Source organism: Podarcis pityusensis (assembly GCF_964106645.2).
Source record: "Podarcis pityusensis genome assembly, chromosome: 9".
Classification (NCBI taxonomy): Eukaryota; Metazoa; Chordata; class Lepidosauria; order Squamata; family Lacertidae; genus Podarcis; species Podarcis pityusensis.
Genome location: NC_138034.1, coordinates 20775374 through 20799523, shown reverse-complemented (window position 1 = coordinate 20799523; position 24150 = coordinate 20775374). Strand labels below are relative to the sequence as shown.

The 24150-nt window shown below is 41.8% G+C and overlaps 1 long non-coding RNA gene across 16 annotated transcripts in view; it reads right to left on the bottom strand.

Moving 5' to 3' along the window:
• LOC308484953 overlaps window positions 1–24150 on the bottom strand; it is a 256925-nt gene that overhangs the window by 116109 nt on the left and 116666 nt on the right. For 5 of the 16 annotated variants that reach the window (XR_013990212.1, XR_013990213.1, XR_013990217.1 and 2 more), the window contains 3 exons: window positions 16045–16165; window positions 14237–14314; window positions 10583–10621 (listed from right to left, as the gene is read on the bottom strand). The exons of 4 other annotated variants lie outside the window; for them this stretch is intronic. This is a non-coding gene — a long non-coding RNA (uncharacterized lncRNA). Of the gene's footprint in view, window positions 1–5818; window positions 6784–10582; window positions 10622–13546; window positions 13687–14236; window positions 14315–16044; window positions 16166–24150 lie in introns of those variants that run through there. 7 more of the 16 variants (XR_013990224.1, XR_013990225.1, XR_013990219.1 and 4 more) reach the window with 7 other exon arrangements.

Below are 24150 nucleotides of genomic sequence, written 5' to 3'. Positions count from 1 at the left end.
GCTGGGACTGGTGAGAGTTGGACGTCTAGAACATCTGGAGGGCATGACATTGGCAGCCCCTGATGTAAACTTTAAATTAGTTTGAACAGGAAAACAAGTCTGATCAATGCATTTTGTCCAAATTTCTGACCGCTGAACAGCCTACATCTTAGAGATGCTAGGCAGAGAATGACACAAAGTTTCTTGTGTCTCTTGGGTGATTTTGAACCTCAATAGATCTTTGTTGCATTTGATAAATTAAAAAGCAGATTGTTGCATTGTATTTTGTCCAAGGTTTATTCCCTTGTGTTGTGAGTACTGTAGCTCTTACTGTGATATACTGAATTATTAATAGAATTGTGCAGAGGTAAAAAAATAAAAAAATGCACATAAAAAACAACTATTTTGCCTTTGTTCTTTGCTCTTAACACCAGTGACTTGATATTATTTGCCCAAGCCTTCGGAGTTTCTGCAGAAAGAATGCTGAATGGTCAGATTCATTAGTCCCAGATGGAAAGTAATTAGGTACAAGTTGAAAGTTATATTCAGCGTGTAAATCAACCTGCAGCTACTGAAATACTTTTCGCACCACTATTTAAAGCAGGGGATGTGGAGTTCATTCACCACTATGAACTAACAATAGAGATTCATTCAACATTGAGTTGGCCATAATTTCTCAGAGTTTTGTAATTTAAAAAAAAATATTGGAGAATTTCATCTCTCTTGCCTGCTTTTAACTCTAAGGCATACATGGGAGATATGATCATATAACTCCCACTGTTACATCCAGGTTAGCACTGATCTAAAAAAAGGCCTTCATAATCTCATCCTGCCTCAAATGTTCTCCCTCCCAGGGACAAATGTATTCTGTCCTGCTATCTAACTCCTGCCCGCCTCCAAAATACAATAGAAACAACATTGCAAGCAGTATGAAATATTGGCTGATGGCAACAAATATCGATGTATTACTTAACTTTCTCATTACAAACATGTCTTTTACATAAAACTGCTTACAGTTACAGATCTTTATTTCCTCTCGCATTTTTTTTTGCATTTTAAACCCAGCCCTATTTCATGAAAAAGTCATTAATAAATCTAATCTTGCAAAAAAGGGGGAGGATGAATTACTTTGTCCACCCGACCTGTTCTCTTTGTTTCCCTTATCTTAGCTTTACCTGCTTCCCCCTCCCCTAGCCATTCATCATGCCTTTGTTTGAAATCTAAATTTAACTTTTTGCATTCAATACCTCATCAACACAGCTTGCAACAAATGGTCTTTTCACACTGAACAATGCAGCTGAATTAAACTTTCCATTTGATCCTAACATGGTTTGCCTTGAATTATAACTGATGATGGTCTTTTTCTTCTGGGAAATGAAGCCTCTGTGAGTGACTGTGTGGCATTTCCAGACACACTGAATCAAACTAGGGTGTGATTCACACTGAAGCCCCTTCTCTTGAGGCATCCCTGTACTGGTATTTTCTGAAAATGTTATGGCTGCTCACAATGTACAAAATACAATTCTGCATCTTCCTTGTATATAAAACTGATCTGTGCTACCTGCCAATAGCAGAGTGCAATAAAAAGTGGGTTGATCTTAAATCACATAGCCTATCACTCAGGTAGCTGTTGTGTAGGAAGCTGTCTTATACCCTAGTCATTATTATGACATATTGGATTTGATCATTGTTAGCTGCCATGAAGGGACACGGGTGGTGCTGTGGTTAAACCACAGAGCCTAGGACTTGCAGATCAGAAGGTCGGCGGTTTGAATCCCCGCGATGGGTTGAGCTTCCATTGCTCGGTCCCTGCTCCTGCCAACCTAGCAGTTCGAAAGCACCTCAAAGTGCAAGTAGATAAATAGGTACCACTCCAGCGGGAAGGTAAACGGCATTTCCGTGCATTGCTCTGGTTCACTAGTCATGCTGGCCACATGACCCGGAAGCTGTACGCCAGCTCCCTCGGCCAGTAAAGCGAGATGAGCACAGCAACCCCAGAGTCGGCCGTGACTGAACCAAATGGTATGAACATTTTTAAGGACTGTATGAAATTTATGTTTGTAATCTTAAAAAAAAAGAAGGAAAGTGACAGCCAGTCATGCCTCTTCCCAGCACTGCTACCCATCCACACACCTGCTTCTTCACACAGTAGAGGCATCACAGAGATTCGCCATAACTTTCCTATTCCTGCTGTCAGTTCAAACTGAGGAAACAGCAATGCTGGCATTTCTGAGGAGGGTGGAAGGAGACTCTCCATGACTGGCAGGTCCATTTTATATATATTTATAAAATGTTGATGCTTAATTTTAAAAAATCATTTTAATTCCAGTATAACCTTTTGTTGACTTGGGATCCTTGCACCTAGTTCTGTCTCGGCTGCTTGACAGGCACAGAAACTTGCAGGCCAGGATGGATCATTAAAAAAAACACATTTCACATACAATGCATTTTATACCCTGCAATTTAAACCAAACTGAACAATTATATCAGTTTTGCAAGTCTCAGCTCTGTGCCACCATGGCCACCTGCTATTCTGAGCCTACGGTAGTTTTCCACCCTCATTTATTTGATGAATGCCGTATTTAAGAATTTAAGGCCTTGTTAACCTTTCACAAGTTTGTCTTTCCACAATAAAAGACATCTTAAAAACCAAACTGGCTTCGTCTTCAACTAGAACAAGGGGATGCTGTGCCCTGGCTGGGACAGAAGCAGGCCATTCACATATTTCCTGTCTGATTTATTCCAGTTTTTAAATACCTCTTAAATAACCCTCCTGATTTTCTTCTATGCTCACCTTGGGACAGTTTGCTTAGTCTGAAATTGAATAAAGGAAAACAAAAGCAAGCTGAACTCCATTAAGAAAGGAACTCCAGTAAACCTCATCAGGGAATGAGTATTTCACTTGCGAGCCACCAGTCTTTTGACAGCCTCTCCACACCAGGGACTGTTTAGCACTCCAAAGGCTGAGTGCATCTTCTATTTCCCAATAGCAATCCAAACAAAAGTGTATTAGTTAGAGATGGAAAAGGCTTATTAGACTGGTTGAGTTCATCCTTTTGCAGTAGCCCACAGAGGAATGTATCTAATATTAGACTGATATTTCAGATGATGATAGCAAAGAGGACAGGTAGCCCAAAACTATGTGTGAAGACAGGGAAATTAAGGCTTTGGAAGTGGATGTAGATGAAGCCCATATTGAAGTGGGATAGGAAGGGAAAGCTTTTATTTCTCAGGTGCAGGAAAGTATTTGTTCACTCAAGTTATACTGCCTACCAAGCAAAAAAGACACACATATATAATCTATAACTAAGACTTCTGTTCATTCCAGTAGTGCAATTCAGTTGTGACATCTCCAGGGTCTACACTTCCCAAGGAAAAACTCCTTACATTTATACCCCCTGTACCCTTCCAACAAAAGTAAGACTGAGTTTGTGGGAGTTAAACTGTTTAGCAACCGAATATCATATAATCTGGAACTATCGAGTTATCATAACTTTCCGAAACCGCAGTCAGAGATTTGGCTACAAATGTGAAAAAGGGGGAAATGTGACCAACTCGGGCTACACGATACACAGAGATACATGCTGGGAGAATTCATATTCAGCACATGTCATATTGTAACAGCTTACTTTAAATTTGGGGTGAGGAACCTGCTTCCAGGGGCCACAAACGGCCATTAGGCTAATTTTATGTGCCCCTCTGCAAATGATCAGTTCAGATCTGTGTTAATGGAAGAGGGAAATGGGAGAGGGAGCTGAAACAGGTGGAGATATGGAGGGGAGGAAGAAGAACAAAGAAAGAAGTATGGGGTGGGCAGGATGTGATGTAATCCTGCTATGCTGCATACTCCACCCATTTCTTTCTCTTGCACCACCAACTTTTGGTTCTGACTCTGCCTGCTTTTGACTCCTCACTTAATTTGTTCTGTGGCAATCTACTATATAATGTTGACTGTTTGTTTGTTTGCTATGCACCTGGACACTTCTTAAGATATTGTAACTTTGCAAGTTGGTTACTGTGATCAAGAAGCAGTTGTCTGTTTAAGACTGAATGCAGTTGGATGCCATTTTGAATCAAGATGGCGAGCGTAACCTTTCAAAACAGCACTGGTTTTTCAGTTTTTTAAGAATTCCGGAGCAATGCTGGGTATGAGGCTGCTGGTTTATTAGAAATGGCAATTAATACAAACAGAGTTGCTAAGCATGCTAAATTATACCCCCTCTTTCTTGCCTAGCCTTCTTTCTCCCTGATCAGAGGTGCCAGTAAGGAAGGTGAGGGAAATGAAACATAGGACCATCTTATACAGAGTCAGACCATTGGCCCAACTAGCTCAGTATTGTTTTCTCTGGCTGACAGTGGCTCCTTAGAATTCTACACAGGAGCAAATAAGGTAAATTCATTGTCCATGGGTCTACTAATGTATTGTTTTTATGCATTTTATTTCATAAAATTTATATACAGCTTGATTGCAGAAAGCCTTGAAACTTATCAGCACTGGGCCATAGGAAGCTGAATCCCAGAAGGACTGAGAGAGGAGCTAGATAATGTAGTTGCAGGCATAACATCAAACCCCAATTTGCAGCATGACCCATGTTTCTTATTAGCTTAGTGGTGTGCTACGCATTCTTGGTACAATTTTCTATATTCCCTGTAGCATGCAGAGCAGAGAGTGCAACTCAGAAGGTGGGAAATGACCAGGGATTTCTTTCCATTCACATTTTTATGCGAACACTCCTGAATTGCACTTCAGGAACCAATCCGAAACACAGCCTCCTTTCAAAATTCGTACTTGTCTGAATTTTGCAATGCAGGTCACCCCAACCCCAAAATGCATCAATGTGCGCAGAAATGTGTATATTGTTGAAAGTGAGGTGCAAAAATGTCATTAAGTTATTGCAAATTTTAACAATCGAGATAGAATGCTTAATGTAAGGTAAAAGAGGTTAGATTGCTATCAAACCAGTGACCACAAATTATTAGGACTTGTACCTGCCTGCAAAGGTCTTTGCAAAATCAGAGGATGTAATTACCCCTTTTTCTTAATATAAACAATGAAGGGGTACCAGGTAATGGAGAAAGATTTCCACATTTTGACTCCTCTGGCCTGTCTATTGCACACCGTCGGTGTCTCCACCACAACTAATCCCCAGATTCTGCTCCCCCAACCCTTAAGAGCAGGCATAGGCAAACTCCGGCCCTCCAGATGTTTGGGACTACAATTCCCATCATCCCTGACCACTGGTCCTGTTAGCTAGGGATGATGGGAATTGTAGCCCCAAACATCTGGAGGGCCGGAGTTTGCCTATGCCTGCTTAAGAGCACAATGCATGTGGCATCTCCAGTGCTGAGCAACTCCCGTATGTGCAGCTGCAAGTAAGAAAATGATTATCTCTTTATATAACTCATTCTGCACTGGGTCAGGAAATATTGACGATAGCGTTAGTCCAGGGTCCACAAGAATCAGTTGTTGCACTATGGCGGAGACATCTCTGCTTTGCCTCCTTGACATCCATGCGAATGGAAGGAGTTTTCGTAATAACTAACCGTGTGTAAACAAAATCCAGACTGCATCCCTAAACTATATCTAGTTCAATATTTGGGAGAGGAAAATGAGAGTGAAATTATCTTTCCTGCACTACTCACATTAGACCAAATAGGAAAGCAAATTGCAAGCTATAGATGGAGACACTCTGAAAGAGAGACGGAGAGAGATCAGGATAGACTGGCTGTTGACCAGGAACTGAGCATCTGCTGCTACTATTATCTGTGTTCATTTGCAGTCTACATTTTTAATGCTTATCAATTTTTTAACTTTATTCCCGTCCCTTTTTTCCTGCCTGCTGTTGTAAGCTTCATAAAAGATGGAAGAGCTGGAGAGGATTAATATTCTTTGAATTACATTCGGCAGAGGAGTCACGGCTGTGTCAGTTTCTCAAATCTAGCAAGATATTTACCTTCCTCGCACTATTTTTCCTCTCCCCACTGCTCGAAGTCTTGCATGTAGACATTGTGTTGAATATTTAACGTGAGGAATTTTCTGATAACTCAAACATCATTATGCTTCTCCGAGCCACACACTACATGACATTTGAGTTCTTGCTTTAATTTACATCCTTTTCCCCAGGATTTCTGGAGTTTTATTGAAGGGAAACCTTTCATGCCCTGCAACACAATACCTGGGTGATTGCATCAACTACTCTAGCCCATATCAGACTGAAGAAAACTCCGGTTTCTATCCTGTTTTGTGTGTGCATGGGTGTGTTTTGATAGAGCAGCAGGGAGATGGGTTTTTTTATACATGAAGGTTGGTAGTCGCTGACTTTTGTAGACTGAGCACAGTGATTGCAGAACCAGCATATTTTAAAAGATGGAAATTATTTAGAGCCTAATGACTACACATAACTTTTAATGTGTTGCTTGAAGCAATGGTTGGGGTTTTTTAAAAAATGCACAGAGCGCATCCCTGACTCATATCGGAACAACAATGCATGGAGGCAGGATATTTATAAACCTTCCCTTAATTTGGGAGTGCCAGGAACATGAACGAAAATATAGGAAGCTGTCTTAAATTAAGTCAGATCATTGTAGTGAGTGTTCACCTTGTAGTGAGTCTGGCCTGTCTCTTAAGAGACACGCCTGATCTGTAACAAATACTCCCCTCTTCTTCCTGGCTGTGGCTCCCTCCATAGTACAGTGGGAACAGGCTAGAACCTATGTAGCAAGTCCTGTTTGCTTTGCTGAGCTGCTGAGCTGCTGCTCACAAATAAATACAGCTGTCAATGTTTTCCTGACTCCTGCTGCTTCCTGGTATTAGAAGAGAAGAAGAAGAAGAGTTTGGATTTGATATCCCACTTTATCACTACCCAAAGGAGTCTCAAAGCGGCTAACATTCTCCTTTCCCTTCCTCCTCCACAACAAACACTATGTGAGGTGAGTTAGGCTAAGAGACTTCAGAGAAGTGTGACTAGCCCAAGGTCACCCAGCAGCTGCATGTGGAGGAGCGGGGAAGCGAACCCGGTTCACCAGATTACGAGTCTACCGCTCTTAACCACTACACCACACTGGCTCTCTATTAAGGTGGTCTACCTCTATTAAGGTAGACACACTGCAAGGTTTGTTCACACAGTGCGTACCTTCCCTAAGCCCAAGGAATACTACACACCAAGCTCAGTATCATGTATGCACACTGGCAGTGGCTTTCCATGGTTTCGGGCAGGGGACATTTACAGCACTACCTGGAGATGATGAAGAGTGGGTTTTTTTATAAAAAAAAAACTTTATTACTTTTAAAACTTACAAGAAAGGAAAAAAGAAGAAAAGAGGCGAGAAAGACAAAATAGAGCAGAGAAGAAGAAGAAAAGAGAGAAAAGAAAAAACAATACAATAAACAATACAAAACACAACCTTAACACACTAAACTAAACAAAGCAAAACAACAACAATTTAAAAACATATACCATACCATACCATTTCATTACTCTTTCATTCCCTTATTTCATCCACCTCCTCTCACCTCCTTTTTTGTATTCCACTTCTATTACTTGTTTCAGCAATTCCTTTCCATCTTTCTCTATTTTTATCATTATGAATATCTTAACATATTTTTTACCTTATTTTCCATTAATACTGAAATACTTATTTATACCTAACTCCTTATAACATTTCTGCTAAAGCCATAAAGTTTCATTCCAACAATTTTCTAACACTCATTAAATTTACAATATTTCTATATATAAACTTTAAACTTTCCCAATCTTCTACCACCATCTCTTCTCCCTGGTCTCAGATTCTGCCAGTCATTTCTGTCCATTCCATATAGTTCATCAACCTGGAGATCTTCTGTCTGAGGCTCTTAAATCTTTTCCAAGTCCCTTCTGCAGTTTTTCTTCATATTCTTTGATGCTGAAGATGCTGAAGCGCAGGTCTTGGGGGGGCCCCGACCCAACCATACCCCCATTCCCTCTCGACAGGCCAACCAACTCTCCACAGCTAAAACCAATGTCCATACAATATCTCAAATCATGTTTCAAGGCTCCTCCAGATCCAAAGGCCCCCACAACTCCAATCACCTCCTGACCCAGATTCAGGACCCAAAGGTCAGTAAATCTCTGCATGAAGGAGTCTATCCAACCTTCCTTCTCCAATCTAAGCAGGGCTCCAATCTTCAAATTCTGACTTTTTCTATATTCATTCATAAAAGGCCTCCACTTATAGTCCTCAATTTGCCTCTGTAAAACTGGGGCTTCCACTTGTATTATTTTAGGTTCAACAACACCAACATTCTCCTTCGTCTTCTCCCCAGTTTGTCCTGTCAAAGTAGGTTCCTGTGTCAAATCCTGAACAATTTCTGTATTAATGGTCACTTTTTGTTCCAAATTAATCACTTTTTGTCCCAAGTTCTCAAGTTTGGTATTCATAACATCCATCTTCTTGTGGAGCTATTCCAACGAATAGCTTATCTTACATAATACAGTCACTAAGGCCCCTTCTGTCAACATTCTTAAAATCCAAGGTCAATCTCTATTTCACACAGTTCTTATCTTGCAGCTGGAAAAAACCCAGCTCCACTCTTGTAACAGTTTCAAAAGCTCCCTCTAGAGGGAAACAGTCTCCACTTGTATCAATCCTTTCAAACACAATTTAAGCTATAAAGTTAGTTTCAGTTTTCAGTTACTTTTCCTACTTTTTAAATGCAGATGAGGACAATGGAAACAATATATTTCTCTTATTTAGCTAGCTGTCAAAAAAGTCACTCTTTCTGGCAGCCCGTTTCCAGGTTCGGAGCAGTGGTAATTTGGTTTTTCACTCTCTCCTGCAGGCTCACTAGGTCCAAAATTTCCCCCCTCTTCTCCTGCTTCCAAGGGGGGTTTAATAGTTTTAACCGATGGAGATTTAATCCTTTACAAAAATAAACTTTCCAAGGCTTTAACTTGCAACTTCTTTGCTTCAATCTGTTTACAAAAAAGGAAGGTGGACTTCCTGTTTAAAACCTTCCCGTTTCGATGCCAAATTAATGAATTTAAGGATCTAATTTTCCGTTCTACTCACGGGTAGTTGTTTAAAATCCAATTGTCCACAGGAAAAAGTCAGCGCTCTCCGGCAACAGCGATGCGGCTTCACTCCGTGAAAGAAGCAGTCAATTCGAAGCACCACGCCGCTCACCCCACTTCGCTCTGGATCCCCAAATCAGGGTTTCCCCGCGAGTAGGGGAGGCGCAAAGGGTGCCAGCTGAATCCCAAGTTCACAGGCTTCTCCCGCCTGTGATTTCAGTGGGTCTCCGCCTTTGCCGTGGCGGTCAGACCCTAATTTCCACGGAGCAAATTCCTCCCAATCGGAGGAACTCCGCCATTGCCTGGAGGCGCCAACCCAGAAGTGAGATGATGAAGAGTGAACCTTGGGACTTTTTGCCTGAAAAGTAGTTGTTCTACCACTGAGCTACAGCCCTTCTGCATCGTAATGCTTAATAGATTGCAGCCTGATCCCTTTAACATCCCATTGGAACATAGGAAGCTGCCCTTGATTCATCTAGCTCAGGGTTTCCCAAACTTGGGGCTCCAGCTGTTTTTGGATGACAATTCCCATCATTCCTAGCTAGCTAGCCAGGGATGATGGGAAATGTAGTCCATAAACAGCTGGACACCCAGGTATGGGAAATCCTGATCGAGCTCATTATTTGTGAAGCTGGGAAGTGTTATTTGGGTGTGGTAAAGGTGTGGTAGGACATTTTTGTACAGTTGTATCCTACCATCCAGGAGAAGGAAAACTCTGACCCTAAACATCAGCTGCTTTGCAAGATATCTTCAGGAGAAAAAAAAGGCTAAGGAGTAAACCCTACACAAACCCAGAGCCGAGTCCCTAAGTCGGTGAGATTGCACCTTGTATGCCTCTTTCTGGCAACTCCTGCAGCCAAGTTGGTGCCAAACGTATTGCCATAGCTGTTAACCTTCCCTTTTTTTGCGGGAAATTCCCTTATTCCAACGCCGTTTCCCGCTGCTTCCCGCTGCTATCCCGGATTGTTAGATATCCCGTAGACTGTCCCTGGGACAGGTGAGGCTGCTGGTCCCTTATTTTCGAGCTGCTGATCCCTTTTTTTCAAATCTGAAAGTTGACAGCTATGCGTATTGCTCTGCTTTCCTTTGGACCATATGAGCAAGGCTGATATGCACACTGCCCAGGCTTGCGCCCTGGGGAGATCACATCAGTGCTGCTAATGCAGCAGTTTGACTTCACCCCTGGGTGCACTCCATAGTCTCTCAAGACTGATGGATGCCAACAACAACAACATCCTACTTTAGATACTTGGCGTACATGGTTCTCTCCCAACTTTAATCTCACAGCAACCCTGTGAGGCAAGCTAGACAAAGATAACCGACCTAAGGTGACCTAGTGAGCTTCATGGCAGAGTGCAGCTGCAAACCCTGGTCTCACAGATACTAGTCCAACACTCTAACCATTACACCACACTGATTCTTCAAGAGCAGGACACTGGTCTCAGAATATTAGTGCCTTTCCCAAAATAATTAAGAATTAGTATCCTTCTGATGTCCTTAAAGATTCCAATTATTTTAGCTCTGTAATTAAAGTGTAGACAATGTTTGCTTACCTTCTATGTATTATGTCTCATGCAACTAGGAACATTTTCCTATGAGTATTGTAAAAAAATTTTAAAAAATGCAACCATTGTAAGATTAAATCAAGAATGCAGATATAAAATGGCTACTTATCTATTTTTGTAAGTAATTAAAATATAACTATATCTGATACTGTTAAAAAAAATCCCATTTACTTTTAACAGCATTAGCGAAAGTACATTCTTCATAGTTCGTCCCCCCCCCCCAAGCATCCTAATTGATTGGGTAATTTAAAAGTAGGCAGAATAGTAGTAATCAAGAAGTAATCATGCATTTCCATGTTAATATAGATGCTCTGTTTTCCAGCTTTCATTTGCTCTGTGCCTATTCATTTTCTCTCTTTTGCCACTCAGAGTTACAATGATCTAGCTAGAATGGTGCTACAGAAGATGCTAAAACCTTTCCAATACATTCCCCCTGAGGGAGGGTGTGAGCCAGCAGTCAGCTCTCCTGGGACATCAGTGCTGGATGGCTGTGCAATTTTAACTTTGGATGCCGATCTATTTTTAATTGCTTTGGTGCCTTTAAAACTGTTTTGCATCTGCTATTTTAATATCTTTATTGCAGCACGCTAAGGGGTTTGGCGGTAGCAAGCAGGAAGCCTCTGGCAGCGATTGGCTTGCGCTGCTTAACAGTCACAGAGGAGATGGGCTCAGGCTGCCATTTGTTGCTTCCGTAATTCTAGAGATGTAACTCTAGAGTAATCTAGAGATGGGCTGCGCAGGTGAAGATCCTAAGAAGTAGTGGCCTAAGGTGACCATGTGTCCTCCTTAATCGAGAACAGCCTGTGTTCAAAGGACTGTTAGTGGTCTAGTTGAAGCAATCCACTATTAAAGAGCTGTCTGGACCACACAAGGACGGTGCCTAAACATTACTGCAGAAGGGGATAAGAATTTGCCATGCAGATGCCATTTTAAGATGCCATAGCAAATTGGATTTCATAAACAGATACACTTTTCAAGTTGCTACTATTTTGGTATGGGGATTCTTGCAAAGAATCGCCAATCTTGATTCTGTAGCATCAGCATGAAAGAAAACTACAGAGAAAAGATTTCTGGCTTTCATTCTCTCTTTGAAGTGATATGCGCACTGAGTTTAATTGGAGTCAGTAACTTTCGGTGACTGATAGCAATGGAAGTTGCTGAGAGAACACATATTATAAAGCCAGATCCACAACCCCGGCTATTGTTTAGGAATATATATGTGTTTCACTGTTGCAAACAAATCTATCCATGATATCGGATCTGCTGCCACGATATATATCTTAGCCTAAAAGCTGATTCTGAACAGTCCAGTGATGAAGGAGGACTTTGCAAACCAGCATGGGCTAAGTTCAGATGTTAACACCATGGCTGGTGTTACGGGTCATTCTTTTCCATGAGGTGGATAAAAAGTGGATTTGGGGGCAAACCCATCAAACTGCAGCATTTTATAAGAAATAACAGGATAGATACAAGATAGCTAATGTCATATGTAGAAAGGTAAAGGGACCCCTGACCATTAGGTCCAGTCGAGGCCGACTCTGGGGTTGCGGCGCTCATCTCGCTTTACTGGCTGAGGGAGCCGGCGTACAGCTTCCGGGTCATGTGGCCAGCAAACCAGAGCAGCACACAGAAACACTGTTTACCTTCCCGCCAGAGTGGTACCTATTTATCTACTTGCACTTTGACGTGCTTTCGAACTGCTAGGTTGGCAGGAGCAGGGACCGAGCAACGGGAGCTCACCCCATCGCGGGGATTCGAACCGCCGACCTTCTGATCAACAAGTCCTAGGCTCTTTGGTTTAGACCACAGTGCCACCTGCATCCCAATGTCATATCTATACTGCTTCCCAAACCAGTGGTGAGAGTGCAGTGAATACAGAGTAAATGTCCAGACATAGTCCATGTTTATGTTATTGGAAATGAACTTGTTCCTCTCTCCTCCTCTTGCATGGCCATGAGGAGACAGGAAACATTAGCTTCCTGGTTTAAATTAGCTATCATTTTTTATAATTTCTGAACTAGCAACTGCAGCTAGTTTAAGCTGTGGTTTATTGACACAAACCAGGATCTTGATGGTTTCTTTCAATAAACCACAGCTTAAACTTACTGCAGTATGGTCAGGTTCAGATGGAACAAACAATGGCTAATTAGCAAATGCTTCCTGCTGCCAACATGGAAGGTTGTTGGAACTTACTTCCACGTTTGCTGGAAGTGTGATAAGGTTAAGCAGTTCTTCTCCATTATATTTCAGGAAATTGATACCATTGCAGGTCATTCTTCATACAACACTGACCCCACAGCTTGCACTATGAGGTTATATGAAGGAACAGAAGAAAATCTTAATAATAAAGAATTGACCGTCCATTTACTTATAGTAGTTAAACTACAATAGCCTGGTTTTTCAGATACCTTGCTAGTGCTTATTTTTACATACTAGTGTTCTATATTTTGGGAAATGGCACTTCTAGAAAAAGCCAACGTATAAGCTAAGGGTCTCAATGGGTCAAATTAAAAGAGAGATCTTTTTCCATTTGGTACAATTTGATTATGTTTCTCAACCATGAGGAGTGTGGTCAATTGCCACTGAGGGCTTTCCAAAGGTTTTGGTTGATAGAACAACTATTTTCTATGTCTCTCTCCCTTGAATATGTGAGGGTTAGTCATATATTTTATTGTTTACATGGTGAGATTAATATAAATAAATTTGATTATTATATGCCCCCACCTTTTTCCTGTAAGTACGTTCATATTGTTTCTACATCTCTGGACTGATCTTTTTTTGCATTCGGATGTTTATTTATTGCTTTCTAGCCCCTCTGTTGTAAGAGGTTTTGTCTGATATTCTTTATTGCACTGTGTAATACCAATACAATCTTTTTCATTTCTTTTTCATTTTTCTTGTTTAAATAGAAATCTTTTTAAAAAGAAAGGAAGTTCCATATTCAAATCTCACCTCAACCAGGAAATCGGTACTCCAAAGCAACTCGTGTCTCCTCCCCCCCCCAATACCTCTAAAATAGCAGGATGCTGCTCCACAGAAACTTGAAAAGGGGTGTTCAACATGGCTGCCTCTTGTTTTATGGAACAGCATCCCTGTTGAGATATGACAGGTGCTCATTACTTGCACTTTCTGGAAACAATTGAATACATTCCTGTTTTGACAGGCTCTTCCAGCATGATAAAAAGGTCTCTACTATAGAAGTTTATTTTTGCACTGTTGTTCTTTTTTGTACTGTTTTAAAAACTAATTTTAGTTACTTTGAGGTATGTTTGTAAATTGCCCAGAGATTCAGTAAGAGCTGTTCGACAGTGGAATTTGCTGCCAAGGAGTGTGGTGGAGTCTCCTTCTTTGGAGGTCTTTAAGCAGAGGCTGGACAACCATATGTCAGGAGTGCTCTGATGGTGTTTCCTGCTTGGCAGGGGGTTGGACTCGATGGCCCTTGTGGTCTCTTCCAACTCTATGATTCTATGATTCTATGATTTAAAAGATGATTCAGAAAATATTATCAATTAATTAATTAATTAATTAAACTTAATAGTTCCTTTTTTCACAAAAGCAACTCAAAGCAACTAAACAGCAATAAATAAGCAAGATACATTAAAACCAACCAAGAAAAATCTAAAACTAAAACATTATTATTACCGTGGCACACCACCCCAATCTCAGAGTGATGTGAAATTCCAGGGAGGTTTCAGAAGGTTAACTCAGGGTTCATGTTTCCTTTTGGGAATAAGACACAATGGAGACTGAGGTATCATTATGATATATGGTTTGCTTACACATATATACAACCTGAGCCCACAATGGAGGGGTTCACAGGATCAACACCCCAAAAGGGTGTTGTTCTCCCATAGCCACAGCCTTTGATTCAAACAGAAATCAAATGTTGCTCTCAGGTGTTCCCCTGACTCTCTCTCCAGCTTGCTGCTTTGCTTCTAAGTCACATCACTGCTTCTTCTCCAAGTCTGAACTCTGATTTTTCTCTGTCTCGCTATATGTGAGTTGAGGGAGGAGCCCCAGCCATCTTCGAATAAAAACATCTTGAAGGTCCCAGGCCACAGAGAAGTTAGGCTGGCCTCAACTAGAGCCAGGGCTTTTTCGGCTGTGGCTCCGATCTGGTGGAACACTCTGTCACAAGAGACCAGGGCCCTGCGGGACTTGACATCTTTCCGCAGGGCCTGCAAGACAGAGCTGTTCCACCAGGCCTTTGGCCAGGGCACAGCCTGACTCCCTCCTTCGGCAATCTTCGCGGAGCTCTGGCCCAATGGTTGCCAGTGGCTTGAATTAATTAATTTTATAACGAATGATTTTAGACTGTTGTTTATGCTGTACTTTTGTACTGTTTTATTGTTGTTAGCCGCCCTGAGCCCGGCTTCGGCTGGGGAGGGCGGGATATAAATAAAATTTATTATTATTATTATTATTATTATTTGCAGTCTCCGACAGAACCCTTCCTTTGTGCTCCTTAGACCTCATCAGGAGGCTAGCCTGGCTGTTCCAAAAATTAAAAGCCTCGATTAGATTTTAACACTTACTGGATCCAGGGATTAGAGGGGTCTGGCACCCAGGTTAACAACACCCCAAACTCACAACATTACTGCTGCTGCTACTATATAACGGTGATCTATGCAGAGGACAAGGCAGTACTCCCCTGGGATAGGTAGGACATATTATATAAATGCTACTAATTCTATTTGGGCATTTAAACATAAAATGTGTGTGCCCTCTGGCATGCTGGGAGCCGTGTCAGCCTGTCCTCCCTCTCACCAAGTTATTTCTGTTGCATGGCAACATGTTCTTAGGTCCCCTGGGCCCACAGTAAAATAACAGTGCCCCTTAACTCCCAACAGAAGGAAAAGGGGATATTCTTCTGACTCTCTGCTCTTCTACATAGCACCATTCTTAAGCTTGCCTGTCTTCTTTACACGTTTTCATGAATAAATACACGGCACTGACTGAAACACAAAGAAGGGAGCTGCTATTTCTGTTAAAGTTCTGCTACCCTAGAAAAATATGAACTGCTTTTGTATGTGTTACCCAGAGCTCAGTCTACACATTATGTAGATGTGTGAAATCTCTCCAATTTGTGCAACAGTTCAGAATGAGTCTCATCATCACCGGGGCACAGCATAGTGCCTTGAGGTTCACATGGATGCATCTCCAGGCATGTGCACTGGAGACAAGATGCCTGCACTCCTCGGACACTCCTTAACCAGTAATTTGGCTTAGAGATGCACTGGGGAGGAGTGTGAACTCTAATAGCTCATATAAACAAAGCAAGTTCATGTCAATTATTTACCAGAGCCAGGTACCCACTTCACCGTCACCCCACATCACGGCTGTCCTTCAAAAATAAGGTCACTTGGAGATTATGGTGTCTCACTATGGGCTTCCTTCTACAACTAGAGTCAGACCATTGGTCCATCTACCCCAGTATGGTCTACACTGACTGGCAGTGGCTCTCTAGGTTTCAGACGGGGCTCTCTTCCAGCCCAACCTGGAGATTCAGGGGACTGAATATGGTATCTTCTGCATGCAAAGCAGATGCTCAACCGATGAGATAGGCCCTTCCTGTGTATAACACGAAAAATGAGAAAGTGAGACTCTTCCGTCACAGAAGCACAATGGAATTTAATCACAATGTTTTCTTTCCTTGGGAGCTATAGGTGTTACATTCTTAGATGCAACAACACCAAGAAGTGTTAATGTAATTCTAACAAGAGGCATCATGAGGAGCAAGGGACTCTGTTAGAGAGTTGCTGGCCAGTGGGGCAGCCAAGTTTTCTTTGGAAAAGCACAAGAATACCCTTTGGAACAATCATGTTGTGCCATTTCTAGAAAAATTAACCAACGAACTTAAACTAGCATGGGGACAAGCAACGAAGGACATCTTCACCCCAGTGTGTTTCCCCTTATCACATATATAGCACAACAGGACAATGACCTATCCCCACAACAACATATGAGTCATTATGGCTAACCTGACACAACAACCCCCCACAAAACATACTGCAACCAACCAAGCACAACCAACCAAACCTGGACCCTCCAATCTCTCACAATGCCAATAAAAACAAGTAACTATATAAATAAAGTTTTGACTGTTATTGCCATCAAGCTCTTAATATGATTAGTCAAGGAGGCATGAGATCAAGACCCTGCATAGATGCGGATGGTGTTATTTTCTGGTTGCAATTATTTCACTATTAGAGTGTTAACAGGCTCACCAAGGCTATCTCCATCCTTGTATTTTATTTAATGTAGCTCAAATTCGTGCAAAAATGAAATCATCTTCTTGTTTGTATAATTGAGATTCCATAAGCATTTTGGAAACTCAATTGGCTCACTAAACAACACCTCACTTCATGTCATAAGCAGTCATTGTTTGCCAGTTTTAACTGTCAGCTAACAAATAATCTTTTAGAACACGTAGAAAAATAATTAAGTGGCAAGAAATCAGCCATCCATATCAGAACAACTGAACGCTATATCAATAACAGGACATTTACTTGAAACTTCAGCTCAATAGGAGTTGAATCCACAGTCCTTCAGTGCCAGACACCTCATTGATTCAAGTACCAAAAAAATCTTTAATTACCAAGTAACAAGAACTTTCAGGTGTTCAATTACTTACCAGATGGAGCCCATATAGTATCTGAGAAGCATATGGAAATTACCAGAGAAAAATGAGTACTGTTTTTATTAAAACGATACAAGAGTGGCTCAGTGTAGATCATACCAAATTCCATATGCCATAGAACATCCCAGGAACAAGATTTTACATATCAAACACTTGGCTTCGTCAACAAAAGATCTCAGCCTATTGAAATTTGTATTCAGTTGTTGGAAGGCGCTCCTAATAAAACAACATTACTTCCACATTAAGGTGTATATATAATAACAGCAATTGGAAAATGTATAGAATGTGAAAACGGTAAGTTTCTATTTTACTCCAGAGGCCTGCACCACATTACGGTGTTTCTCTTTAGGTTTACTTCTAGCAAAGCATTCAATGCAAATGCACAAATGCAATCTACCCACTTTTTTCAGACAAGTAAAAGTGTTAGCATTGCATTAAAAGGCAGCATGAATGTCCTGTTTTCTGAGAGAAACTCTCTTAGATATAGATATCCATTTTTATTTTATGTTAAAAGACTTAAGGTTGTGTTTTCCCCTGTGTTGTCACCTGCTGGAGTAATTTAGCACTTGGTTTATGTTGTAATTTTCTTAGATCTGAGTTAACATCTACTGATGTTACCTTGTAATACTTCCATAATGTGAAACTTTTGTCCTGTGGTGGTTGGATGACTAGGTGTAAATAAATGCATCTTGTCTATTTTTTATGATACAATAATATAATAATAATTATGGATTGCATTCAACAGTGGCTTTGCACTAGTGGAAAGCAGTTTTGTTTGCTCATGATGAATTTTCCTATGCAGTATAGTCTACCGTATCCCCCAAAATCTGCTTCTGAGGGTACTCTGGAACAGTATAGAAAATGATGCCAAGTGCTGCAGTAGATAAGGAAGCTAGCAAAACCCAAAAAGTTCCACCTTGTATAAACAGAAGTGTTTCCTGCTGGCTCACTGTTGGATACAAGCCAATACTTATTTAGTGCTATCTGTGTACAAGGAGCTTTAGGGAATCATCAAAATTTAGACAGATCCCAGCCACAAACTCAAGTCTGACAGAGAGAGGAAAGGCAAAGGATGACAGAGGTAAAGAGTAACAAGGGATGAACGTAAGCAAATGCTGTACTTAATAGGGATAGATGGATCAGCCTCAGTATTGATTTAGGAGACAGAAATCTTAAATCACCTGGGAGTAGCACAGTCAACTGAGATGCAGAGACCTCTCGGTCCCATTGCATGCCTGGCAGTATCAGCTGAGGGGCAGGAAGCTTCAGGAAGGCCTACTGGTACTTTGGCCCTGTTTGGTCTTCTGGGATTTCAGTCAAGTTCTGAAATACGTCTTTAGAAACACTAGGCGGATCCTACAAATACATGTGCTGCAACTGGACCCCACAGAATTTATTAGCAGTCTTGCAATTAAGGATGAAAACTTCTGGATACTAGTTGCTGGAAACCTCAGGAGGAGAGAGTGCTCTTGGGCTTAGGTCTTGCTTGAGGGTTTCCATGGGCATCTGGTGGCCACTGTGAGCACAGGATGCTGGACTAGAATTCCTGCTCCGTGATTGCAGTCATGGGATTTTTGTCTATCACATGATGGTGTATGTTTTGACTCCACAGAGTGGGAAGTGATGGAGACAGGATGTTTGTGTTACTGTGTTCCGTGAAGTGGGACTATTGTCCTTTGTTCTTTTTCTCTTTGATGCTAGAGAGTGAGGGAGCCATGTTGCAGTGCTCAGTGTGTGTTTATATTTAAATAAAGTAGATTAGCCAAAATGCTGATTTGCTGAGGTCTGTCACGCAAGTTGTGAAGACTCTGCGGATCCCTAAGTGTGCCTGTGCCGGTTGGCATCGGTCGCTGTGATGTTCGGGCAGAAGACAGCTTTTGAAGCTCCCGAACGATCGACCAGGAGGGATGGAACATGGCAGTCGGGCATGTGTCTCTGCCAGGGTCCTACTCGAGTGTAGGCTGAACTCCTGACAATGAGCCACTGGCTCTTCTTATCTGTGTGTGTTTTAACACCAGGGGTTTTTTTTTCTGAATGCAAGTTTGTCTTTCCAGCTGCTTCTAGATTTCAACCAGTTGCGCAGTCTCCCACTGCCATAGTAGGCCCAGTTGGCCAATGATACATCACCAATGGTGCTTGATGGGGCTAACCAAGATATGCTTCCTGGTTTTTGCCAGCTGGCTAGTGAACTATGGTTGGGAAACGGTAATTTCAAAATGTTTTCTTCATACAAATATCTTTGGAGTTGTCGTACAAATATCTTGGAGGGGAGGTGCTATGTCATGCTATTGTTTGTTTTTTAAAACAAATGAAATAGAGGCAAATTTATGCACTCAAATATTGATTTATTTGCAGTCATTACTTCTATTAAAGGTAAAGGGACCCCTGACCATTAGGTCCAGTCGTGACCGACTCTGGGGTTGCAGCGCTCATCTCGCTTTATTGGCCGAGGGAGCCAGCGTACAGCTTCCGAGTCATATGGCCAGCATGACTAAGCCGCTTCTGGAGAACCAGAGCAGCGCACAGAAACACCGTTTACCTTCCCGCCGGAGCGATACCTATTTATCTACTTGTACTTTGACATGCTTTCGAACTGAGCCAGTGTGGTGTAGTGGTTAAGAGTGGTAGACTCGTAATCTGGTGAACCGGGTTCGCGTCTCCGCTCCTCCACACGCAGCTGCTGGTGACCTTGGGCCAGTAACACTTCTCTGAAGTCTCTCAGCCCCACTCACCTCACAGAGTGTTTGTTGTGGTGGAGGAAGGGAAAGGAGAATGTTAGCCGCTTTGAGACTCCTACAGGTAGTGATAAAGCGGGGTATCAAACCCAAACTCTGCTAGGTTGGCAGGAGCAGGGACCGAGCAACAGGAGCTCACCCCGTCATGGGGATTCGAACCGCCGACCTTCTGATCAGCAAGTCCTGCCGTACGCTGAATTAATACTTAGATGTAGGATCAGCATTAGCTATCAAAGAACCCTAGAGAGAGTCAAAAGTGTTGAGTTCCATCCATCCCACAACACACACACTTCCTCTTGGCCCCAAATCACCCTCTTGCATAACAACCCTGCCCCTCCTGTCCCCTACTTACTTTGATGCAACTGCTTTTACCAATTTAGGCAAGAATAGCTTGGACACCCAGCAGATGCCAAGCATCCAGCTAGCACCCAAGACAAATGTCCTATTCAGTAAATCAGTGGGCTGGTTTTATGTAGAATTACAACTCATTACTTTAGAATTTTTCATTATCTTTCATTTTGCAGCAAGAAAAGACAACATTTTGAAGCTTTCTGCATACCTTTCACTTTTTAATCTTATTCATCTCTGCAGATACAGTTAACAAGATTGCAACTTTAACACATTTTTTTTTTTACAGCAAAATAATGTTAAGGGGTTGCAATTAGTGCCTTTTAATACAAACAGTTTCATTTGTGAAATAGGATTTTAAGTAATAAGCCATCTGTTGTTCCCCTTTCTAATGGTTGCAACTTATTATGTATTTTTAATGGTGATCCTAATTTAGATCACACTTCATCACCGGGAAATAAATAGATATAGGACTGCTGTTTGTTTTCATCATAATTTTATGCATTAAATGCCAAATGTTTATTATCTCTTGCAATAATAACCATAACACTTCTAACATATAAACGTTGTTTCTCAAGAATTCAGAGGAAAGCTTGTCTTTATATAATGCCTTTTCAGTACCATAATCCTCTACGGAATGGAGACAAAGAGCCTAGTCACTGTAACATCTTTGTTTAAAAGGCAAGAACACATGATGACTATTACTCTTTAAGCACTTCAGACTCTTTAATACACTGAAAGAGGATGCATATTAAAACACAGCCAAACTGATCCTAAACCATTTTTTCTTGGAACCAAATCCCATTCGTTTCAGTATAATATGGAAGATTACAACAAAGACTGGTTCACGTTAACAGGCATTTTGAATATACATACACGTGGGTATTCCTTTGCCTTTACAACAGTGTTGGCTGGTGTGCATTGGGACTGGAAAGATGGAAGACATAGAGACCAAAAGTGGGTGGAGCCAGAGCCAATGACAGGCAGAGCCACCCTCTGATTGGTTGTAATTAAGATGTCTAGGATCTCATGAAACCAGGCAGCACCTACACACCAGCCTCTACCACTGCGACAAGCAGCAGCTTTGACAGCTCTTCCACCACTACTGCCCTGAAAGGGCCTTTGCCAGTTCTAGTTTCCACACCATATATTTAAAGCACTCTTCTACCACTTTCACAGCCATGGGTTGCCCCAAAGCATCCTGGGAACTGTAGTTTGTTTCGGATGCTGGGAAGTGCAGCTCTGTGGGGGTATCCTAACTCTCAGCACCCTTAAGAAACTACCGTTCCTAAAATTCTTAGGGGGAAGCCATGACTGTAAAAGTGCCTGCACGGAGACTGGTTGAGGGTGATAGGAGTCGGAACCTAACAAGTTCTGGGCTGGTTGCTGGAAACCACAGGTTCCCTGTCCCTGAGTTATACAGTAAAATGGAGTTCTAGCTTAACCACCCTCCTGCAAAAATAATTTCCTGCTTAAGGAAATCAGCCCTGAGTGCTCACTGGAAGGACAGATCCTGAAGCTGAGACTCCAATACTTTGGCCACCTCATGAGAAGAGAAGATTCCCTGGAAAACACCCTGATGTTGGGAAAGATGGAGGGCACAAGGAGAAGGGGACGACAGAGGATGAGGTGGTTGGATAGTGTTTGCGAAGCTACCAGCATGAGTTTGACCCAACTGCGGGAGGCAGTGGAAGACAGGAGTGCCTGGCGTGCTCTGGTCCATGGGGTCACGAAGAGTCGGACACGACTAAACAACTAAATAACAACATTGCCATATGTTGGTGGGATGGCCTGTGGCCCAAGTGAGATGCTATTCTTCCTCCTGGCTTTAAAAATAATGAGTATGCTGCGTTCTGAATGCTGCAGCAAATGAGATGAGGATGTGCTAGGAGACTAGGAGAGGAACAGGAAGGGAGAAGTCATGTCTACATCATCTCCACCAAAACCTCACCACTTATAAAGGTTTAACATGACATCACTTCCACCCTCTTCTAAATATTTTGAAATAATATTTTACAACCTATGACAGGGCATTAAGTCAAGGGACTAAATGTAAGCCTTGACAAAGCAAGGAAACCAACAACAACAACCCCATGTTACTTGGTGGTCTTCACCTCCAAGTAATTCACTTTTTTCTTGGGATTAGGTTAGACGGGCTGATGTGCTGCCTGCTTCATTTGCATCATAAGGATGAAAATCCAGTGGAAGAGACAAGGATGTATCTTCTCCAGTGACAGATAAAATGAGAAGAACACTTCAGGTGCTACGAAATGCTGTAAACAATGCAGCTTCTAATATAGAAAGAGATCAGTAGTTGCAGATGCATCGACTTGATGTGTTTCCCCGCTATTACCTTGACTTCTACAATCAGCAGACCATCTCCAAATGATTCCTCATTCTGGCAACACACAGTGAATAAAAAGTAGCCAAGCTAAGAGCCATAAATGTGCAGGGATTGCCTACCAGAAGGAGATTACATCTTGAGGAAGCTATATTGCTGAATTTTAAAGCAGAGACATTTGTGTTTCATTACAGCCTTCTGGATATATTTTTCTGCCTACCTTTAAAACTGTGGGGCAAGTTCCCTATTTGTTCCAATAAAATATTTTATTTCCAAATGAAGACTGTATGCACAAATATTGTTAGGCTCACCCCCATTTCTCCTAGCAATGAGAAGTTCTGGGGTGCAGTGATTCCCTGGGTTTGGTTCCCAGTAGAAAGAGATGACTCAGAACATAATGGCTTTTGTAATATTTACAAATACACAGGTTGAGCAAAGTCTGCCATTCACAAATCAGATCTCCAAGCACTTTCAGACACTCTCAGGGCCCGGACTCAGCTTCTTATGTCTTTCTCAGTCTTAAACTAAAACTGAAGTCTGTGGTTCTTTTCATCCAGAGACACCTTGCCCCCTCACACTGGAAAAGACACCTTCTGTGCCAACTTTTTAATGCCTGCTGAAAACCTTTCCGCTCTGCCAGGCCTAGGATGGCAGTTATGAGTACATCCTCCACAATGGTCTTTTGAAGTTTGTTTTTAACTTATTTTTTAAACTTTTTGTGGGCCTATTTGTGGCTTTTATGTTACAGTGGTACCACGAGTTACATACGCTTCAGGTTACAGACTCCACTAACCCAGAAATAGTACCTCGGGTTAAGAACTTTGCTTCAGAATGAGAACAGAAATCGTGCAGCAGCGGCGCAGCAGCAGCAGCAGGCTCCATTAGCTAAAGTGGTGCTTCAGGTTAAGAACAGTTTCAGGTTAAGAACAGACCTCCAGAACGAATTAAGTTCTTAACCCGGGTACCACTGTATTGCATTGTTGCAAACTGTTGTGATATATCATTATCATTATGATAATGTAAATATGTAAAAAAAAATGTTTAAAATATTCATATGGGAATGTCATCTCTTCCAATTATCACTGCCCTTCATATCACCCATGGAGACACATCACCATGACAAATGGTGACTGGTTCTCAGTGGGACTAGTAGGGCAGAAGTTGGGGGGACCAGTAGTAGCTGGAGACAATGATAAGCAGATCCAACTAATTCTAGATTTGTCCTCATCCTCTTCAATGCAGGAATATGCAACTACAACATATAAACCGGGCTGAAGTCCATATCGTGTTTCATAATTTTTGACCTGGCAATATATTTTGAATCATGGTGTGTGTGTGTGTGTGTGTGAGAGAGAGAGAGAGAGAGAGAGAGAGAGAGAGAGAGTGAGAGAGTCTGTGTGTCTGTGCTATGCAAAAATCACAATTTGGGAAAACCCGTGAAGCCAGTCAATGCCTCTACATAGCTCCATCTTTATTTCAGGCATCGTGATAT